We start from the raw sequence: 20,948 nt of genomic DNA, 5'->3' as shown, positions 1-20,948 counted from the left end.
CAATATATCTAGGTTTAAGCTTATCCTTCCTCCCGAACCACATCATGCCTTTTATGGGTGATACTCAAAGGAACGCCCAATTTCCATCTCCAAACCTCAGGTACGAAGTTTACAATATTTATAAGCCTTCTGCTTACTCTGAGCTGCCCTTAACCTATCATGAATCACCCGAACTCTATCCAACAACAAGTCAGTACCACAAGGCCTAACCGTGGGGACCTCAAACTACCCTGTCAGAGATCGACAATGCCTACCATATAGTGCCTCAAATGGCACCATCTCATTACTCAAATGGTAGCTATTATTATAGGTATCACAGACCTCCACAGTGCATAATACAAAGTCAAAGCATATCCTTCAGAACCTGAATAATTTACCCCGACTACTCATTGGTCTGAGGGTGAATCACGGTGGTAAGGTTCCATTGAGTACACTAGTATTCTTGAAAAGTTCTCTAGGTGCTATAAGTGAACACTGAGCCCCTGTCTGAAATATTAGATATGGGTACTCCATGCAGGCGAACTATCTCACAAACATAGATATGGGTGAACCTCTCAGAACTGAAAGACATCTGAATAGGAAGGAATATGTTGATTTGTTCAATCGATCTACAATTGCCCAAATGCCATCAGTACCATGGGAAGTATGGGGAAAACCACTAATAAAGTCCATGGTGATTCACTTTCACTTCCACTTAAGGATAGGAAATCTCTAAATCAAACCATCAGGCTGTTAGGGATCGGCCTTCACTGCTAACAACATAGACAATGAGCTACAAAGTCTGCTACATCTCTCTTTATGCTACTCCACCAATAGTGTTGCCTCACATACCTATACATCATAGTTGGCCTATGGTGAATAGAGTATCTAGAGTTGTGGGCCTTATACAATATCAACTAAATCAAGTATCCAACACTTGGAACACCAATGCAGCTAGCATATATCAGAATATCTTCTGAATCAATGGCAGCCCTCCTGGACTCACCCCTCAGAACCTGATCACGAATGACGCGAAGACTCCTATCCTTAAACTAATGATTTCAAATCTATTAAAATAAATTAGACCTAGCCTCAACAAAAGCAAGGATTCTTCTAGAGTCTAAAATATTAATTCAAACTATTAAGTTAGCCAAGGACTGGAAGTCCCATGCCAATGGTTGCTTAGAATCTAAAATACAAGTTGAGATACCCATACTCACCGCCTTCCGGCTTAAGGTATCTGCCACCATATTCGCCTAGCTTAGATGGTATATAATAGAGATGTCATAATAATTTAGTAACTCTATCCATCTGCATTGTCTCAAATTAAGCTCTCTCTGAGTCATAAGGTCTTGAAAACTATGGTGATCGTTGTAGATCTCATAACGAATTCCATACAAATACTACCTGCATATATTATGTACAAAAACTAATGCCGCCAACTCTAAATTACAAATAGGGTAGTTTCTCTCATGAACCTTCAGCTGCCACGATGTAAAAGAAAAAACTCATCTCTGCTGCATTAAAACACAACCAAAACTAACACCGAAAGCATCATAATATATAGTAAACCATTCACCCTCAATAGAAGAGTCAATACAGGCACTGAAGTGAGAAAACACTTGAACTTTCAAAAACTTAACTTGCACTCCTCAGACCACCAAAAATAAACCTTATTTCAGGTCAATCTAGTCATCGGCATTGCAACAGCAGCAAAACCCTGAACGAACCAGCTGTAGTAGCATACCAAACCAATAAAGTTACAAGCCTTAGATGGAGATGTAGGTCTAGCCCAATCTCGAATAGTCTCAATCTTTGTTGGATCCACCATAGTCCTATCCTTAGACACTATATATAATATATAAATGTAACTATATATAATATATAAATATAACAGACTCGAGCTAGAACTCCAACTTTGATAGTTTACAAAGAGTCTATGATCTCTCCAAGTCTGGGGACAATCCTCAAATACTGCAGTAGCTCCTTCCTACTTCTTGAATACACAAGAATGTTATCGATGAAAAAAATCATAAAGGAGTCCAAATAAGGTCTAAATAAGTGGTTCATAAAATCCACGAATACAGTTGGGGCATTGTTCTACCCAAAATAAATCACCAGAAACTCATAATAGCCATAACGAGTCCTAAAGGCTGACTTTGGGATGTCTTCAACCAGAATCCTCAACTAGTGGTGACCGAATATCAAGTCAATTTTAGAGAACACTGCCACTCCCTGAAGCTACTCAAATAAGTCATAATTTGAGGTATAGGATACTTATTCTTCACTTTCATCTTCTTCAACTACCTATAATCGATACACATTCATAAAGAACCATATTTTTTATTCACGCTCAAGAGGAAGTCCAAGTAGGTTGGTAGGAAAGATATCAGGAAATGCATGGACTATAGGAATAAAATAAAGTAAAGGACTCACAACACTAACATTGTGAATATAAGCAAGACAAGACTCGCAACCCCTTGATATAAGTATACTAGCCTGAACTTAAGAAAAAATCACCATCGATGCATGGCTAATAGATCTTTGCCATACAATTGGGTATGCTGAGCATGGATAAGGTAATGGTCTTGGAAAATTAATCCAATACCGAATGATAGGAGGATAATCAGTTCATTCCCAATATTATATCATAATCCACCATATCTAATACCATAAGATCAGCTAGAATACCAAGCTCTCAAATGGTTATAACACATGATCTATAAACCTGATCCACTACTAAAGAATCACTTATGGGAGTAGATATACATAGTGGAACATATAAAGAATCCCAAGACAACTCTAACTACAGTGCATAATAAGCAGACACATAGAATAAGTGGATCTTAAGAAAAATAAAGCAAAAGATGACTAATGGCATAATGAGACTATACCTGTGATAGTAGTATCTAAAGACTCTGCCTCCACCGTTCCAAGTATCACATATAAATAACCTCACCCACCATCTGGCTGGGTGCTTGACCGATCACCTAGACCTTCTTGAAAACCTAGGGACCACCCCGATGACCCTGCATACTAACTCTAGCTTAGGGACACACTATTTTAATTGATATAACACTCTATGTTATAGGTATAACTACCCCATGCAGGGACATTCTCTAGAATAATGGAAAAAAGCCCTGCACTCATAACACATCCCTGGTGCTACACATTGCCAAAAAAGATCTAGCTAAATGAAAATAGTCACCCCTGCTAGAAAACCTAAAATATATCCCTCTTGAAGATTGACCGCTACTCTAGCTAGGATGATCACTGTAACAGAGAAAACCCCCATCAGTAATTTAGAGTAAAGCATGAACGGACCTACAAGACTAACCCTAATGCTGATAAGATTAGAATGAAGGGTACCTTCCTTCAGAATCTCTACCTCTGAATTGTGAGTCTATCTAGCTCCTACTGAAACTACCTCGTTAATAAGGCCTCTTATCCCTTCCCCCTTTGGCCTCCTGTACTTATCCTCTATGGTCTGAGCATAATCAAAAACCTTAATAAAATACTTACTAGTAGCAATAAAACTCTGAGTAGACATGCAAAGAGAAAGTCTCATTCCCCCAACAAAACTCCAATTCCACTCATACTCGATTGACAAAATAGCTATAGCATGTCTGGCTAGCTTATAAAACTAAGCCTCACACTCCAGGACAGTTATAGAACCCTACTCCAATCTTAAAAACTAATCTCTCATACATTATCTAGGGATTTGAGACATATACTTCTCTAATAAATCCTCAAATAACTTAGTTTATGTCAAAAAGAGAAATCTAGCTAGCTTGGAATCAAGATAACCTCTCCACCAATGTCTAGTCACTGAGTCCAACAAAAACATAGTGTAGTTAACCCCATTAGTCTCCACTAGGCCTAAATTATATAGCCTATCCTCAAAAGCAATCAAAAACTCAAATGCATCCTTGCTCAGTTTTCGAGAAAACCTAGGTGGGTTAATCTTAGGAATATATCCAACATCTTCTACTCCTCAATAGACATAGCAGTATTGGTGACTACCAACCAAAGCAAATACTGGTCTTGTAGGGATCTCAACTCAGGGCCATAGCTATAGGTTGTGCCCCTGCCTCTGTACTACTCTGATCTACAGACTGAGTACTATTAGATGGTGCACCACCAACCAAATACAATAACTAAACTAAATCATATCTGAGCAATAATGAAGAAATAAACCCCTATGAGGATAGGTTACCCCATGGCCTACCATAGGCTGAGGTGGAGAAATCCCTAGTATGGGAGAATAAATAAGGTCTGGTGAAGGCTCTCTATCTGGACCTCTAACTGAGGCTACAGCTCTTGCCTGGCTCTGACCTTAAGGTTGGGTATCACCTCTAGTAGGATCCCTAGTTGTAGACTCGTGGTCCCCATCTCCAATAGCAGTAGCTGACGTCCTAACTATCTATCAAAGATTAAAACTAAGTAAATATTAGAAACCAATACAATCTCAGAGCATGAATTGAGTAATGGAAGTGAAAATCTCCTAAAAATTTCGTAAACCTCTTGAAGATAAGAAATAGATGTTATAATTCTAATTTACGAGACTGTACTAGTCACTTACTCTTGTACCAACATTAGTAGTGAACCTAGGTTGTGATTCTAACTTGTCATGACTTGATTTTATGAGTAATAATGGCACCTACTTTAACCCACTAGTAGGCAAGCCAAACTGTAGCTCGTAATGATAAGTAATAGGATAGTTGGTGGAAAATAGAATAAATACCAAAACTACATAAGTAATTAGGTCATAAACAATAAAATGTAAGAAAGATAGCATAACTACAGAAAAATAAGAAGAAAGAGAAAAATATCCCATAGCCTAGTACAGTCCGTACAAGAGACACTAGCAAAAGAATAAAAGTACTATAAGTATCAAATGTACAATAGCCTCAAATAGAAATACCATCCAAAATAGAAAAAGGAGAGAAAGAAAGTCAGTTTTGGCTCCAAAAGCTTACCCTATTTCTAAATTTTGACCAGTACCAGTACAGACATCAATAATGGCAGCTAGTATCATATCTATATCAGAAAAGGATGCAAAAGTATAGGATAAGTACCAAAACAATGGGTATTCATCATAGCATCATCGGTCGACTAAACTAAATTATAATATAAGTACAATAAGATGCGACATAGTAAACTAAGGCAAGAAAAGGCCATACCTAGAATAATGCTCCAAATACTAAAAATAAACTTAAAAATAAGCAATTGAGTAAATAATATCAAAAAGACCATAACTAACTAAAGACTAACTGGACTCCCATAAGACCAGAAGGTGCAAACAACATAAATAATCCAATTGAGCCCTCAGAAGCCCGATGGATGGAATCAATAAGGAAATATCAGTAGTAATACTCATAAGGTATCCATCCTTGGAATCATTTCCCTTACCATAAAAACCATACTCGATCGATCCCATAATCCATTATAGGTAAACACCCAAAGCCAAAATTTGACCAAAAATAATATCATGAATACCGATTGAACCAAAAATAATATCACCATAGATACCAAACTAGAATTGTTCTTATTATCAATATCACCGAACTTGGACCGCTCTTAATAGCATAATTGTCAGACTCAAATCAGCCTAAATATTATAATTGTGGGACTAAAACTAATTTTAATATAATAATTACCAAACTCAAATAGGTCTTAATATCATGATTGCCGAACTCGAATCAGTCTTAAAATAAACCCATGTTCCTAGTATAGTCAAAGACTAAATCCCCCTCGGGCTCAAGCATATAAATAGGGTGACAAAAGAAGGCCTCTTATATCTGCAAGGAGTTAATTATTATATTGACCTAAAGAGGGTTAAAAAGGCCAGCTTCTAATTCATAAAAGTCCATTCTAAGGCAATTTCTACCTCAAAATAGACTAAGGTTCCCAAAATCTCACTACAAGGTATTGGGTAGGTCTAGTGTAGTCCTAAGCTAGAAGTTCCACCCAAGAAAAGGGTAGTTAGGTCAAATCCACCTAAATTTGGCTCACTAACCAACTAAATAATCTAAATTTTGCTAACTATACCACTAAGTTGTAAGATCCCAACCAAAACCAACATAAAATCTTACCAATACCATGATAACTCCCAATCTATGAAGAGAGTAAGCCTAGCCTACCTGGATGCCAAAAAAAGCCTTATAAAGTCTACTAAATTAGAGATTTTCCCTTCTAAGAAGCCTCCACATGATTCCATGCTATCAAAATAGTGATCTATATATTAATACAAGAATAATAATACCCTTATTATATTTTAATGCTTCGGGTCCTAAATTGAGTCAAAATCCCCTGTGGGGGCCGCTTGCAGAATCAGCATTTTGAAATCGTCCAAACATTCCTCTAGGATCAAGTATCATTTACCCTCAAGAATAAGTAAATTCCAAACTCAAACGACACCAAAATCAACCCATCAAGGAGCTAGGGATTTATGACTAAATCAAAGAATTAAATGGAAAATTTCAAGAATTACTATGAAAAAATGACTTTCCCGAGCTCACCAACACACTACAGTCATCCAAGTATCAATCTCTCAATTTTCTAAACTCTCTAGGGTTTTATGGCTCTTAAAACTTGGAAAAAATGGAGAAATTTAGATAAAGAGGGGAATTTAGTGCCCCTGCAGTTACTGCTTAAGCCATCATAGCTAAAGCGGCACATGGTCACTTAAGCGACCTTTGCACCAGCTGACCTTCGCTAAAGTGGACAACACGGTGTTTAAGCGATAAAGCGGTCAGACCTCCTCTAAAGTGATAGTGTGGGACCAACTTGTCTACTTAAGTGACTCTTTGGCTACTTAAGCAACCACCTCTTAAGAGACCAAGGGTCCACTTAAGTTGTTGCACCAATTGAAACTTTATTTTTCCCAAGTTTTTATCAACCCTTCGATACTCATTCAGGATCTCATAAACACAAACAATCTATGCTACCTCATATAATTTGACATTCTAGACTTAAAGGCACTATCAAAATTTCCATCCGAAGTTATTTTAATGAAATATGGATCCCACACTCATTTGTCATTTTTACTAAAGTCATCCCATATCCCAAAATAAATTTGTAAGCCCTTGGACCCAAACCGAAGGTCTCTTTAGCCTAAAATCAGTGTTTCAAAGTTGATGGAACTATCAGAATTTATATATGAATTTGTTAACCTAAATTTTATGCCTGATAGCTAATATTTAATAGCGAGATCTTTAAAATATGAATTACCTCTATAAAAACAAACAAACTACCTGGTAATCAAATTGTTAGCTCCAGCAAGTCATTAATAAGTTGGGGCAGCTATAGGAAAGATATAAATAACAAAAACATATGTAAATGATGATAATAACCTAGATGTTCATTACATGTGCATCAAGCCTATGTAAATGGCTATTCAAGAAAAGTTAGAGAAAATTGGGGATGGTTGATAAAAGTTTATGAACCTTTGACTATACTCACAGAGAGAAATCAAAATCATCAAGCATAAGATAGTCAAGCATGAAGCTATTTCTTACAGATCTCACAGGGAAATTAGTGTTATCATGGACAAGGTAATCAAGAAAGAAATTATTATCAAGGTAAGAAACCAAGAAGTATATGTGGGTATTGTGGGTACAAAGGTCATGCTAAAGAAAATTGCTATAGAATAGTTGGATTTCCTAATGATTCTAAAAATCAAAAAAAGGAACAGAATAGGGATACAAATATCCTAGAGAGGGTTTAAAGTGATATATGCTAACAATGTTATCATTGAAGGCAAGAATGATGCTGGTACACAAGTAGGAAAATACTGGTATTTCCCAGAAAGATACTTTACTAGAGAACAATATGATCAAGTGTTGAAGATGATGTTACCATGACCAATAGGCATATGTAAGGAAAATGCAGTTGCAGGTATGAATATTTTACAAAATAATGATAAGAGTGATGAATGGCTCATAGACTCAGGTACTTTACATCATATAACATATTGTGAAAGCTTATTGAATGAATGTAGATAACTAAGAAACACTAAACATAATAGAGTACAAGTACAAACAAGGAACAAAATTCATATATAACACATTAGCAAGGTAGGAATTTTAGGAAATCATTTCTTAAAAAATGTTTTGCATGTTATAAATTTTAAATTTAATATAATATCTATCTCTAAAATCACCATGGATCTTCATTATATAGTCCTTTATATCCTAATATGTGTGTAACATAGGCTTTCTTTAGTAGGGAGGTGATTGGGATTGGTAAAGAGATAGAAGGTCTCCATATATTGAAGCATAGTGAAACACTAAAAGTTGGAGCAGTAGTAAGGAAGAACACACACTTTGGCATCTGAGACTGGGACATCCATCACTGACAACCATGAAGCATAGTCCTTTGATAGAGAATAAGATAGTACAATGATTCAAGAAGAGTGTATGATGTTCCCTTAGCAAAGCAGTGCAACGCAGTTTCCATCTAGCAACTCATTTTTTAACAATATTTTTCAACCAATTCATCTAGATATTTGGGGTCCACATAGTTATCTACACATAATAGGAAACATTATGTTATTACTGTTATAAATGACTATAGCAGATTCACTTGGGTAACTCTATTTTGTATCTTAGAAAGAAGTTGTAATGGTAATAAAAAGTTTTATCTCTATGATATGTACTCAATTGGGGGTTAGAATAAAAGTGTTGAGATTTGATAATGGCATTGAATTATTCATTAATCAAATACATGAGTTGTAACTAAATTCAGGTATAATTCATCAAAGAAATTGACCATATACACCACAACAAGATAATGTAATTGAAAGAAACCATTGAAATAACTTAGAGAAAGGTGAAGCTCTATAATTACAATCTCATCTTCCCAGTAAATTCTAGAGTGATGGTTTATTGATAGCAGTATACTTAATTAATAGACTGCGTACTGGATTTTTAAAAGGTAAATTACCTTATACACTAGTGTTTAAAAAAGTCTTAAACTTAATCATATTGGAGTTTTTTGTTACTTATGTTTTGCCAGTACATTACGAAAAGGTGATAAGTTTACACCTAGATCTTGTAAGGCTGCTTTGGTAGGATTTTCTTCAACTCGAAAGGGATACAAGTTATATTATATTACCTCCAAAACTTATTTTATCAATAGAGATGTAGTCTTTAAAGAATAAGTATATTCTTTTAGGGATTCTCAAGGCTTAGATGAGTATTATTTGTTTTTACTCTCACCTTTTAAGTATGATGAAAGATCATTAACCAATACACAGAAGGCCACTAATGAAACACCAACTATATAGGTGTATACTGATGAAGGCATCCTGGAGATTGTAGATAATTTGCCAGATGAAGCTGATAACACTGGAAGTTGATCACAAAATTGAAAAAGAAGTATCAGTTGTAGAACATGAAACTAGTCAGTAGTTGTAGAAGAATGAGTTCAAGCTGCAGAACAAGTTCAAGTTGCATCTTCACCAGCCCATAGCCTCAGAAAAATAATAATGACCTCTAAACCACTAGTTTAGATAAAGGACTACATTGTACCTAAAAAGACATCCCTTTACTCTCTCTCTAATCATCTGTGTTATGATCACTTATCTGGATAATATTAAAAGTATATTTATACATATTTAACACTTACTGAATCAGAGTTATTTAAGGAAGCTTCTCAAGATGCCAGGTGGATTTTAGATATGCAGGAAGAAATCAAAGCACTGAAAGCCAATGACACTTGGTCCATAGTATCTTTACCACCTATCCATAGTATCTTTTCCACATAGAGAAAAGGCAATTGGTTCAAAATAGGTGTACAAGATAAATTACAAGTCCAATAGAGAGGTGAACATGTTTAAAGCAAGACTAGTTGCAAAGGGTTATACAAAAAAAGGACTTAATTATACTGAAACCTTCTCACAAATTGCCAAGATGGTGACAATAAGACTTTTATCACTATGGATGTTTCTTATGGTTGGGACCTTTTCCAAATGGATATTAATAATGTTTTTCTTCAATGTGATTTGCATGGAGCCATTTTCATTGAGTTTTCTTTGATTTTCAAGGCAGGGGAAAATAAGATTTGTGAATGAAGAAAATATTTTTACGATAACAAGCCTCAAGACAATGAAACATCAAGATTATTGATGCTCTTTTAGAAACTGGATATGATTAATGTCCTCATGATTATTCATTGTTTATCAAGAATAAAGGAGATGATATGTTATCTTAGTTTATATTGATGATCTGTTAATCACTAGGAGCAATTCTCAGTAGATCAGTGATGCTAAGGCTACATTATCTCATAATTTAAACATGAAAAACCAAGAAGATTTGAGATATTTTATGGGGATAGAGGTAATGAATTCCAACATGTAATCCTGCTAAACCAAAGAAAAATAAGCTCTACAACTATTGTCAGTCACTAGTTTAAGTGGAGCCAATTAATCGTCCCTGGTTTTATGGAACTTTCGATGCTTAAAATAAGGAAATTATGTAAGAACTTAGGTCTTTTGGGGGGGTATGATGTGTTTTTGTGTTGATTGTACTAGAAAATAGGTTTTACAGAAAAAACTAAGAAAAATATATGAAAATCATCCAAGAGAGAAAAAGTTGGAGACTCACGAGTGTGGTCCATGAATTGTAAGTAGAACCTACAACTTGTGAGTGGGACTTGTGAGTTGAGTTCTGAAGCTAGAGGCAAATTCTGATTTATACAAAGTGATCAATGAGTCGTGACTCCAACCCATGACTCATGGGTGGTTGTCATGAATCATATACTAAAGATTAAACCTGAGCCTAATTCCCATAATTGAGACCAACTACTCATGGGTCTGATCCACGACTCCACCCATGAGTCATAGGATGTTGTTGACCTAATTTTTCTACACACTTTAAAATAAGATTTGTTTTGTATCTATAAATAATTACATTGTGTTTTATTATTCATTTACACATTTTTACATTATTTTGAGGTTCTTAGACACATTATTGATCTTGAAACTATTAATATTGGTTTCTTAGGGTTTTTAATCAATTTAAGGTTTTGGTTTTCATCTTATTCTTGCAAGTGCACAATTATGCTTTCATCTATGAATTCTACTTGCGTGCTTATGATCATGTGTAGTTAAACCCTTAACTAGGATTGAGGAACCATGATTAGACTGGTGTGCTTACATGTAATGGTATTTACTTTGATTTGATTGCATTCATAAGGGTTGCAAATATTAGGAACATGCCTGTGCTCTAAACTTGATCAATAGAAATGTAGAGATTAGGAAAAGTAAATAACAACAAAAATTTAAAGCTATCAACCTTTATGTAATTAACTTAAGCATTAACTGGGATTCTTAATCTAAAATCACAAAACAAGGGTTATTTATGTGACGCTCTAAGTTCGAGAGGACATAAGTGAAATTCATTTAACAAAAGATGAGAGACGGTTAGGTGATAAATATCTTGTTAGATATGCATACAAGGCATCAAGATAGAGTGCTAGTATGAATTACCTATGGAGTTAGAAATCATAAGGAACATACTCCTAGTGCTTGTCTCATATTGATCTCAATCCAATCATTAAACAATGGTTACTATTACAATTTACATTTACAAAACCCCCCTTTTTATTTACTTAATTGACAGTTATTGAGATAAAATCTTGAAAGAAGTTTGGCCTATTTCTCATGGGATAGATCCCAACCTTGTTGGGTTATACATTTGATTCAGCGGCTACTTTATACTTTGAGGAGGTGTAATTTAGGCGATATCAAATTTTGGCGTCCTTGCCGAGAAATACGATTATAAATTGATAGACCGAGTTTGTTGAAGTTGTTTGTTTTGTTTGTTGATTTTTGATTTTTCTATTTCTAGGGCAAATGTTGATATATGCCCAGTACTTGGAGTCAAGTCAATCCCCTAATTCTATTTGATTCTAAACTTGAGTGAACTCTGAGATAGAATCAAAAGATAGAGAGAGAGATTTTATGATCGAGGAGCCCTGCTCGAATGTGTTCTTGATGACCCAACAACCATGAATTAGCCACTTCGCATGATGTTGCAAAAATGGTAGAGCAAGTTATTTCTCACTTAATGACTGATAAAATGTTAGGCAAGCAGCTGCCCGATGAGTAACTGGGGAAGAAAGCTCTAGACAGGAGAAGACAATTGTCTAGCTACACTTGAAAGGGACAAGATAGAGGGGAATATAGGTCAATATCCATCCAATAGTATTTTCTATTGTATGATGATCCAAAAGAAGATTTGGGGTACAATGAGCAAATTGAAATAGGTGTAATTATTCCTCCAGAATTGCTATAAGGTACTTAGTTAGATATCATAAGTATGAGGATCCAGTTACTAAATTTGAAGGGATGTTTACTGACTGACCTACTGATGATACAAACATGCATATTACGAATTTCATGGGGATCTAAACTTCATATAATCAACTTGGGGTAAGTTAAGAGGCCATTTGACTTAACTTATTCCTATTTTCCTTGATAGCGAAGTCAACTTTATGGTTAGTAGAGGTACCTATTGGATCTATCACAACTGGGAATGAGTTGAAGACATAGTTTATGTATCAATTTTTCCTACCCTCTGGAATGTTGTAATTGAAGGATGAGATCAATAATTTTAGATAGTTGGATTTAGAGGCACCATATGATACATGGTAAAGGTTCAAGTAGAAGCTATAGAATGTTCCAAATCACATAAACACAGGTTGAAAATTACTTGAGATATTTTACATGGCCTTAAATACTAATATTAGGGTTGTAGAGATACTATCACATGTGGAGCCTTCATGAGTCTTCACTGGGAGCATACTTTTGAGACATTAGATCCAATCACTAAGACCAATCGAGGATGCCATCTCATAAGGCGGATAGATCAGTCGGTACTTATGTAATTGGTGCCTCCGGTGAGCAGAAAGCATTAGATGAGACAACGGATCAAGAGGTAGCACAACTAATGACTATGATTTTCTTACTTACAAAGTTATTTGCAGAAGATGAAATAAAAATATGAATGTAGTGGGTTTACGAGGTAAGGCTTCTTGTATTGAAGAGTCAAACTCAGAGGAAGAAGCTAAGTATCTTGATATAAATATGGTAGATTTCAAATCCAAGGGGATAATTAAGATAATTGGAACTCGATGCAAGGGAATCAAGGTTAGAACTATTATGGCGATAAGTATAGAGAAAAGAGTAGAGAGTGTAATGGTGACTAAAGAAGGAAAGATAACTAATAAAAAAAGGGTGGCCATTATGTTCCACCAGGGAATCAAGATGCTAAATTTAGGAGTTAAAAAATAGAAGCCTTGCTTGTAAAGCTTGTAAAGTGTTTGGAAATCCAGGAAAGTTGCCTTAAGGAAATTAAGGCAGATATTTTGAGGTTGAGCAAAAAGGTAGAGTCGCATGCAACCATTATTAAGCAGCTTAAGCGACAATTTTGGTAGATGTTTGCCATATTAAACCAGTGCCAACCAGGCACTCTTTCTAGCAATACTATTAAAAATCTAAAGAACGTCAGACATTATCTAGCTATGACCTCAGAGTGGTAAGGCCACTGTTGATCCACTTATTACTATGATTGATGAAATTAAAAATTACCCTATGGACATTAATGATGTTGATGAAGATGAAACAGAAAAATTGGTGATGAATGGTATGTCCTCCTAGATGCATATAGTTTTAGAAAAAAGAGCTAATATTTAAAAAGGGTAAGAAGGTAACAACAGTAAAGCTTATTCCTTGACCTTCTCTATTTTTCCCTAAAGATTAAATAAGAAATCCAAAGAAGAGAAGTACCAAAAGTTTATTTTATAATAAATGAGTTATTTGTGAACATTCCTCTTATGGAGTCTCTAGAGTAGATGTCGGATTATGTGAAGTTTTTGCAAGATTTGGAAACCAACAAGAGTACGCTGAGTTTTGAGCTTGCGAATAATTTGCACCACTGTAGAGCTATTACCTCTGGATCTTTAATTGAAAATAAGAAAGATCCTAGAGAATTCACCATTTTTGTACTATTGGGTCTTCTAATTTTACATGAGCCTTATATGTTTGGGGGATAATATTAAAATAAGGTTGTTAGTCGTTTATAAGTGGTTGGGATTAGGTCTTGCTAAACCTACCTGTATGAGACTTTTGATGGTGGATTTATCTATGAAGAATTCGATCGATATCTTATGTGATGTGTTGGTAAAGGTATCCTCTTTCACATATCTAGATAATTTTGTGATTCTTGATTGTGAAGTTGACTTTAAGGTCCCCATCTTATTGGAAGACCTTTCCTAGCCATAGGCAGGGCCTTGGTTGACCTGGATATTAGATGGATAAAGTTCAGAATTAAAGTTGAATAAGTAACCTTCAATATATATCAATTGATGAAGAACCTAAAGGATATGCATCTGGTTTTTGTGATAGATATTGTAGATGAAGATGCATTAGTAGCACCTATTGAGAAGAGGCTTGGTATTGAAGCACTTGCAGGTGTGATAATAAATTTTAACAATGATGGTATTAATGGGTATGATGAGATAGTAAATTCACTTATAGGAAGGGGGTTCATAAACTTATTTACCAAAGAGGTTGGACCTTGATCTAAAAAATAAATCAACTCCATCGGTCAAATCGTCTAATGAGGAGCCAGCAATTTTGGAATTGAAGGTCTTTCCCTCTTATTTATGTTATGCATTCTAGAGGGACAAAAATACCTTGCTAATTATTATTATAGTAGATTTATTAGAGTGGCAGGTTAAGGCCTTAGTATCAGTTTTGCATAGGTTTAAAAGGGCCAAAGGGTGCACAACTGTTGTCATAGTTGGAATTCTACCAGATATTTACAATCACAAAATTCAACTCAAATTGGAATGTATACCTAGCATTGAGTATCTACATAGATTGAATCCAAATATACAAGAGCTTATGAAGAAAGAAATCATCAAGTGGTTAGATGCTGGTGTGGTTTGTCTAAATACCGACAGCAAATCGGTGAGCCTGAGTCAGTTGGTGCCAAAGAAGGATGGAATTACTATGGCTTCTAATGAGAAAAATGAGATAGTTTCTATGAGACTAGTCACTAGATGGAGAGCATTCATGGACTACAGGAAGCTTAATACATAGACCCAAAAGGACTATTTTTTTATATTGTTCATGGATTATATGCTAAACCGTCTTGTGGGTAGAGGATGATATTGTTTTCTTGATGGTTATTCGGGATATAATAAAATTTCTATTTCTCCTAATGACCAAGAGAAAACCACTTTCACTTGTCCATATGGGACGTCTGAATCTAAAATGACGCTCTTTGGTCTTTATAATACTCACTCAACTTTTCAGCATTGCATAGTGTCCATTTTTTCAAACATGTTTGAGGCCACTATTGAGGTTTTCATAGATGACTTTTTAGTTTTGGATGATTCAATTGATGATTGATTGGCTCATTTATCCAATGCCTAGAAAATATTTGAGGAGCGCAATTTGGTCTTTAATTGGGAGAAGTGTCATTTTATGGTCAAGTAAGGGATTGTGTTTGGGATAAAATTTCTAAAAAAGGGGATAAAAGTAGACAAATCTAAGATTGAGGTGATTGAAAATTATCTCAACCAATTTCTGTAAAGTGTATCTAGATTTTCTTAGGTCATACAAGTTTCTATAGGCGATTCATCAAGGATTTCTCTAAAATTGTAAATCCATTATGAAAATTATTAGAGAAAGAGGTGAAATTTGTGTTTGATGATGCCTTTCTTAAGGAATTTGAGTTCCTGAAAAAGAAGTTGACTTTAGATCCTATTATTGTGTCCCTTGATTGGATCTTGCCATTTGAAGTGATGTATGATACTAGTGGCAAGTCACTAGGAGCTGTCCTAGGTAAAAGGCGAGAAATATACTCCATCCCACTTACTATACTAGCAAAACATTGAATCCTTTGCATAAAAAAATACACAATGATTGAACAAGAGTTGTTTGTAGTATTATTCACTTTTAAAAAATTTTAATCATACTTGATTGGCACTAAAGTTATTATGCACATTGGACATACAGCTCTTCGATACCTTAAGGTAAAGAAAGATGCAAAGTTGAGGTTGATTCGATGGGTACTTCTATTGCCAGAATTTTATTTTGAGATTAAGGATCAAAAGGGCACTAAAAACTAAGTTGTTGACCATTTGTCATTCCTAGAGGAGGAAGCAATGTTGAAACTAGGGTATGAGATTGAAATTAATAATACTTTTCCATATGATTGAGTCTTGGAAACATCACAAGACTTAATCCTTTGGTTTGTAGAATTTGCTAACTATTTGGCAAGTGATCTTATTCCTAAAGATACGTCATATTAGCAATGCAAGTGATTTATGCATGAGGTGAGAAAGTTCTTTTGGGAATGTCATAATTGTTACGAGTGTACGTTGAGGGTTAATTTGGAGGTTTATTCCCAAGGTTAAAATGATGAGTATTTTGGAGGCATGTCATTCATCCCCAATGGGGGGTCATTATGGAGGTACTAATACTGTGCAGAAAATCTTGCAGTGTGGTTACTATTGGTCTACTATCTATAAGGATGCACATGATTATGCTAGGGCTTATATTCAACGTCAAATACAGGGTAATATTTCACAAAAATATGAGATTTCAATGACGCCCATCCTTGAGCTTGAGTTATTTGATGTTTGGGGTATTGATTATATGGTCTTGTTTATGATTTCATATGGGATGAAATACATCTTGGTGGCTGTTGACTATGTTTCAAAGTAGGTGGAAGCAATTGTGCTTCAAAACAACAAAGGTAAGAGTGTCAGAACATTCTTGAAGAAGAACATTTTCTCCAGATTTGGCACCCCCTGAGCAATCATTAGTGATGTTGGCTCCCACCTTTGCAATAGTATTTTCAAGCCTTACTTGATAAATAAGGTGTTAATCATAAGGTGGCAACACCTTACCATCCTCAATCAAGTGGGTAAGTTGAGCTCTTTAATCAGAAGATAAAGTCTATATTGGCAAAGACTGTGAATTCGAATAGGATTGATTGGTCTAGTAAGCTAGATGATGCATTATGGGCCTACTAGACAGCATACAAGACTCTTGTTGGTGCATCTCCTTATAATCTTGTGTATGATAAATAATACCACTTGCCGATTGAACTTGAGCATAAGGCACTATGGGCACTAAAAACACTTAATTTTGAGTGGAGTGATGTCGCACACTTACGACTGGATAATATGAATGAGTTTTTTTTTCATGCCTATGAATGTTCAGCCTTATACAAAGAAAGGATAAAATTTATAACATGATAGAAAAATTGAACACAGAGTATTCCCACCCGGTGATTTTGGTTTGCTATATAATTCAATACTTCGCTTGTTTCCTACAAAGTTAATGTCCAGATAGTCTAGATCATTCTCCATAGTGACACAGTATTTTTGTATGGTGCAATTGAGATACAGTGAAGTGGTTATGTCCCACTCAAGGTGAATAGAAACGTGTTAATAAATATATAGGAAACACGGAAGAGATTAAGTTATGTGAGGATTTGAGCTTTAATGAAGTTTGAGTAGTTAAGAGAGTTGGGTTGTGCTGTGAAGTTAAATCAGGCGCTTCATGGGAGGTAATACATGGACTTGTTGGTGAAGTTTGAGTATCCAACATATGCATGTCGTGCCTCAACGTTAAATCAAGCACTTCTTGGGAGGCAACCAAAGGTTTTAGAGTTAACTTTGTTCTATTTTTCTCAAGGAAGGAACATGTAGGACTCACTAACATAAGAAAAAAGATGGAAAAATCAGACAATTCCAGGTAATCTACTCGAGTAGAGTCTACGGGTCGTGACTCAGCTCAACGAATCATAGGCTAGACTTATGAGAATCAGAGTGGTTTTTATTCTTTCATAACATGACTTACGACTTTAACCAATAGGTCTTGAATCATACCAACGGTTTGTGGATCAAGTTGTGGGAATCAAAAGCAAAGTTAGGATGCAAAACATAACTCATGAGCCTAACCCATGGATCGTGACTCGTACCTATGAGTCGTAGATCACCTCGTGGGCCCATGTAAGCTAATTTTTTAAGACTTTGATTTCAAATTTTAAGGCCCACACGATTCAACCCGAATGACCCAAAATTCGACCCTTTCCTTTAAAACAAACCCTAAACTTGATTCCCAATTAAGCTCACACACTCTTACCATATAAATTTCCCCTTTTTCCTATTGAAAACAAACCCTACTTTATCTTAACTATAATCAAACAACCATTAACCCTATTCCCATATGTGAGAGGCTCCATCGTGCAAAATCAACTTGTTCTTTATTCAAATTTTCTTCTATACAAAGGTATGTTCACACTATTTAAACATGATTATTTGATCTACACAGATTACCAATTGATTGCTTGATTGTCTTGGGTTAGTTGTTCATCACCCAATTAAGTCTAAAATCATGGTACTTATTTCAAAAAATAAAACCAATATGAATTAAAGGGGGGGAGTTGTAATTTTTGATCAAATTCGAACTAATTAGGTGAAAAATTATGCCAGTTGGAATCGAAAAATCTAAGCAGTAGTGTTGATTCTAAGGTTTGAAATCATAATTCCAACCCATGAATTGCATTCACAAGTCATGCAAGTCATGGATTGGACGTAGGAATTAGACCTGAGATTCTGTATCTCAAAAGTTTGGACTAACTTTCATGAGTTAGGGTCACAACTCGTGAACATAGTACGCAAGTTGTGGATTAGACTCATGAACTGAATCACAAAGTTCATGAGTACAATCCAAGAGTTGTAAGCCTAATCCATGAGTTGGGAACCTAGTACATAAATTATGGACTGGACCCGTGAATGAGACCTGATTGTTAAAATGGTTTTAAAAAGCTTTACCCAGTTAGGTGATTTGAGTACTAACGCTTATCTACACAGGTACCATGCAGCCATAGGGAACTCAAAAGAAGGGTAACCCCAATAAAATGGCCCGATCCTAGGACCCACAGTCTAGACTCAGAGATTAGTCTTTTGAGTGGAGTAGGTTCATGAAAGAATACTTGATGGATGATGACCCATTTATAACCCACCAAGAACGACGTGAGACTCAGAGGGAAGCCATATCTAAGGCTATAATATAGCTTGCACTTTAGCTTGTACCATAGGCTAGGCCCCAACCTAGGCCATAGGCTCCACCATCTCCCATTGAAAGAGAAAAACCCCAGATGAAGAATATACTAATATCACCACCTCATTCCTCTACCTCATTCCAGTCTGAGTTGGAGAGGACTTACCTGAGTTTGGTGACAATAAAGAGGACACAACTGCTCCCTAGTTTGAGAAGGGTCAAAATTAGTTGGTTCAGGTAGTGGAAAGTGAGATACATATTCTCCCCAATCTTAGAAGAGAGGAGAGTCACAAGATTAAAGTGAGGATACTACTACATCAGCTTTAGGTGCAGAGGTACAGGGGTCCATAAAAATCTCCACTATGCCTGTAACACAACAAAATCAATGATGGTGTGCACATATATAAAGAATATCTATGATTGAGATGTTGAACTAACTAATCAAGGTGGGTTTAAACAAAACATAGCTAAGGAACCCATATTCGTACAATGGACTTTGTAGGGATCCCTAATATTATGGCCATATTTGACACATATGGACTTGGATGGATGGGAGAGACTTTTGAATGTTATAGTCCAGAGTTAGTTCGTGAGTTTTGAGCTTCATATGCCACATCAGTATACATGATTATACCTACGAGGTAGAGAGCTCAATACCAAAATACATTGTCCCATACATTTGTGAGGGACACTCGGGTTTATATATCTAAACGGATAATTTAGAGATTTTTATTTAGGCCCAAACATGAGATACTGGCAACTACTGTAGAGTTTGATTATAGTATAAAGAATGTAAAAAACTGGATAAAGATGAAGGACGTGGAGCTGAAGCAAAAATTGTTTAGTTAGGTTGCTTTCCAGATTGTTTAGCATAATGTTGATGGCCCATGGGTCGAGGGAAAGGTTGATATTAAGAATTCTACCTTACACTTTACAGGGAAATTTTGGTGGTCATAGTTCGAAACAGGTTATATCTGATAGGAGATGATAATTCACTTACACTGGATCGAGTTATTCTTATGGACAACATTATAGCTAGATATGATATAAACTTTGGTTGGTACATTCAAGATGAGATTCATGAGCTGTCCTTCAGAGAGATTACCAATATACTTTTCTCGTGTTTGATTTAGGTTATGTGATGCAGCGGGTGTTGTAGAATTACCAAATATTGATCATTCAATTGAGGTGACCCGAAAAGCTGACATAGGGTTGATTAGAGATAACGTCAATTAGGTGGCACAAAAGAAGTCTTAACTTTCTACCTTATCAGGAGCAGCCTTATTTCAGAGGCCTTGGGAGTTGATCAAGTAGGAAGATAGGTTGGCACTGCATAGTGAGTATGATATAGGTAGTCAATACGTAGAGAGTTCAGCTTCTACAGGAAGTGGGGGGGTGCAGGCACGTCAGCTCTACCTTCTACATCTATAGTGCCTCCTCAGCCGCCTAATTTGGGTATGGTTATGGTATCTCAAGAGTTTTTATATCTTTTAGTTGATTGGCAGATAGAGCTAGAAGAACCAAACTCACACAGATACCCAGCTGGCCAAGTTGCTGACTCAAATTAGGCCATGGGTGCGTACTACTACTGAGACATGTGAGGCGTGGGCTGAGGCCTAAATGATAATCACAATAGAGCAGTTTATTAGTGAAATTCATGGGAGGATCAACATCTATGAGATATGAATGGGGAAAAGACTCTGTGAGGCTCAGGTTCATGATTATCAAGTCTGAGAGAAGAGGTGGACACATTGAGATATGAGGTTTATGCATTAGCCGAGAGCCATACTCCTATCAACCCCCTAGTTATACCACCCATCCCACAACCACTTCTTACACCACCACCCTTGGTATTTGATTTGTTCGATGATGTTAATGA

This window comes from Capsicum annuum, chromosome 6 (assembly GCF_002878395.1).
Source record: "Capsicum annuum cultivar UCD-10X-F1 chromosome 6, UCD10Xv1.1, whole genome shotgun sequence".
NCBI lineage: Eukaryota > Viridiplantae > Streptophyta > Magnoliopsida > Solanales > Solanaceae > Capsicum > Capsicum annuum.
The sequence above is the reverse complement of the archived record's forward strand: the minus strand, read 5'-3'. Positions refer to the sequence as shown.